This window comes from Micropterus dolomieu, linkage group LG20 (genome assembly GCF_021292245.1).
Source record: "Micropterus dolomieu isolate WLL.071019.BEF.003 ecotype Adirondacks linkage group LG20, ASM2129224v1, whole genome shotgun sequence".
Taxonomy (NCBI): domain Eukaryota; kingdom Metazoa; phylum Chordata; class Actinopteri; order Centrarchiformes; family Centrarchidae; genus Micropterus; species Micropterus dolomieu.
In genome coordinates, this window is record NC_060169.1 from 24,407,063 (window position 1) to 24,410,897 (window position 3,835).

A 3,835-nucleotide genomic window follows, 5' to 3' on the forward strand; every position below is an offset into this window, starting at 1 on the left:
CTCCACACAGAAAGGCTGGGGTTTTAACCCACAACCTTCTTGCTGTGAGGCAACAGTGCCAACCACTGCACCACCATGCCACCCTAGTTGGAAAAGCATAGTTGTTAGTAATAATATTAATTTTGTCTCCTTTCTATTCAAGCGTTCCAGTAAGCCTTTTATTACTTACACCTGTACCTCCAATTGTGACATGTCAAAGTGTCTTCTGCGAAAAAGGCCTAGAAATGCATTCGGCCTCCACTTAAATTGTTGTTGAATTGTGTCCCCTTCCAAACAAACAGCTACTGTTCAAGTGGTAAAACTTTTTGTCATCGTTGCTTTGTTGTTTTTTGGTTGGACCGACCCTTGGAGTTACATATCGTATCTGTTATATATATTATATACATATCAAATGTGCAAATTTATTCTGAGCGTCTGAGTACAAAATCAGGCATATAACATTACAGATACAGTAACTAACAAACATTGGTTTACTTACGAGTTTGCTCATTAGCTCGCTGTCATTGGTTTATTAATCCTATAAACTCTAAACTGAAAGGCATCATGTCTTTGTTGAGCAGGAAAGCTCTGATAATTCACGTTTTACTTTCTCATTGTTTCTCAGAGTAGTTTTGGACTGAGCCACGATCTTTGTGTGTCTTCTGATTGACCTTCGCAGCCCATCCCCAGTAGACACACACACCAATTACATCACCACCAAAATATCTTGTACGCATACACACACATACAGTACACACATTTGTCTCTATCGGTCTGTGCGTGTGCCTGTGTGTGTGTGTGTTGCCTCACCTCAGGAAACTTGTGGCTAATTCCATTAGTGGGAGGAGAGAGTATGTAAATGAGGGGAGACAGCTGGTGGTGAAGGGAGGTTGATGGAGTGAGCCTGGGGGGCCACAGACACACAAACACACACACTTACATTGCTACACTTTCACACATGTGCAGCCACTGTCTTTATAACAATATATAGAGACTCAAACTAAATATACTGTATGCATAAAAACATATCAGATACAGTAGATTTTAAGTTTTAATGAAAATGCATGTACACACTAAACATGGTGTTGCATGTACATAAAAGGGATGATTGAGCACCTTTTATGTGGATGTTCAGACATTGTTGATGGTAAGTGTAGTCCATTTAAGCAATAAATGCCTTAGTACGTACTTTATTGACAGAGAAAGCCAAGTTCTCTTGCTTGCGGAGCCATGCAGATGCGGCTGCACGTGAGCTTCTGACGCCCACACCCATCTAGTGGGCCTCTACTGCACTGTGGATGCTAGTTGCTGGATGGTACGCATTGTTACTAAGCAAATTAATTCCTGCATTTGACCATTTCTTTTTTACACGCAGCTATATCGCTACTGTCAGGTTATGTGTATCAAGTAAATTTACATACAGCAGCAACACACAAACACACATACTGGCAGAACAGCTTCTGCGTAACATCAAAGCTAACGCTAGCGCTGCAGTATAACGTTCCACGAGAATCAACATGAAAAACCGGCATCCAGTACTTGGCTTCGAATGAGACTTAATGTTTACACATTTTCTCTTTACTGTACTTCAGTATTACAATATTAGTCCAACATCACCTCAGCCTGTTAGCCCATAACGACAGCTATTACTTTGTTGGCCAAAACATAGTGTTAGGTGACAACTAAACGGTCATCTGCCCTATTGGCTTTGTTGTGTTTTCCAGTTTATCTTCGGCAGAATCATTGCATGGACTGGGCTAAGTGTTCATCCACACAGGGCCTTGTACTTGGCCTGCAGTTTTTTTAACTATCTAAATTTTTTGACTACTTTGTTGCCTCAAAGGATTGGAGGAACCTTTCCTGTGAGATTGCGTTCAGAATCCTATTGACTATCCCAGTAAAAGTGGCATTGGGCAAGCAAAGCTTTTCAGAGTTGAAACTACTTGCGCACATCCATGTCTCAGGACAGACTACAGTATGTGGGTCGCCCTCCTATCAGTTGAAAAGGATGTTGCATTCAAGCTGGATTACAAGGAATTTATTGCTGAGTTGCCAAGAAGGCAAGGAAAGTGACTTTCACTTAATCCATTTATGTGTGGTGAGTCGGACAGAGTCCATTTCATTTGTTTGAGTTACAGTACAGTGCACACTACAGTAGGCAAGGCAGTGTATGACCTGACCAGAGGGAAAAAATTATCCTATATGGTAATGAAATGTATTCTCTAAATATTGAATTGAAACATTCCAGTTTTTGTTAACCTATCATATGAGATGTTATCGGTGGGTGTAAAGCCACTGGGCTAGTTTTTACAGTTGATTTTTTACCTTTGAAAGACTATAGCAATAGGGCATTAGCTGAGACAATGTACACATGTTGTATTAATGTAGCCTGCTTGTTAAAAATGTATTGCCTAAATATTACAGTATTCCACAGTCTGCACTGGACCTAGAATAGCCATGTGCATGTGACTGTCACCATAGGCGATGTGTAATGAACAGTCTGAAAAATGATCTAAAATCTGAATGAAATGTAGGCTGTAGACCTGAAATATTGAATTGTAACACACTGTCATACTTCAACTTGCCTAAATAAAGTGACAGCTGGGCTGACTTGATGTAAAGCATGTAGTTTTACAGTAGATTTTTTTTTCCTTTGAAAGAAGAGAATGGCAGAAAGTCATAGCTCAGACTATGTGCATGATGATGCTGTGCAATTCGACTTGTTAAAAATGTACTGCACAGAGATTACGCGTGCACTAGATCTAGAATTTCTATCTGCATGGGAGAGTGATTCATGCGCATGCAGCAGGGCCTCGCACATCAAGTTTGCACAGGCCCTTGCACGCCCTACAAAGGCCCTGATCTGTAGGATCCGTAAGATCTGTAAGATCTCCAGCACTGCTGTATTACATCTCTGGCTCGAATAAATTTGGCTTGAATATCCGAGTCAGCCAAAACAATGTAAAATGTATCCTCATCCATAATATCCTCTGCACTGATATTTTGGGATGCCATTTTTGCTGTTGGAAACAGCTAGTTTGCAATACAAGCGAGGACAGCACCATCTAGGCATCTCCGGGCTACCCAGAGGCAGAAGCTAGAAATCCAAGCTGAAGGAGCTTGTAGGTGTGCCATGCTACCAACTACATTAAATGACGGTGGTAGTGGTGGCAAGAAGAACTACTTGGTGAAGTCAGCATTCTCGGGCCAATATAGTATGCACTGAACAATTTATTGTTTAACTCCAATGCATTTACCATCATTACTTATTGGACATCCACATAAAAAGTGCTGAATTGTCCCTTCAATATGTCTTTGTTGGGCAGGCGTAGTAGCATTTTTAGAATGATCTTTATAAGCGCACACTTATCCGACTTCACATTGTCCAATTTGTTATGTGCACTCTGGCCGTGCAGTGTGTGTCCACTCAACAGTCTCTGTAAATGTTCATCATGTATCTTTGGAATTAGGTTTAGTTTATACTAATTTGAAGCATAAGATACAAAGTGTGTACTTTTGGCATTTAACAAAAAAATCATTTCTACTGTACATAAAACACACACACACACGTGTCTAAGCCATATTACCCATTACATCTGTGCATATGTTGAGAAATTCACACATGTAAACATGTGAACTGTTCAACATGTGTGTGTGTTAGGGCTGAGGGGCTGGGGGCTGATGGGTGGGGGAGTTGGACAGAAGGTCCAGATGGTTGGAGAGATAGATGGAGTGATAGATAAAGACAAAGAAAGAGGGAACAAAGACAGATGTAGTCACTGAGAGTCTCCCATTGGTCACTGCTCTGTTTCCACACACACACACACACACACACACACACACACACACACACACA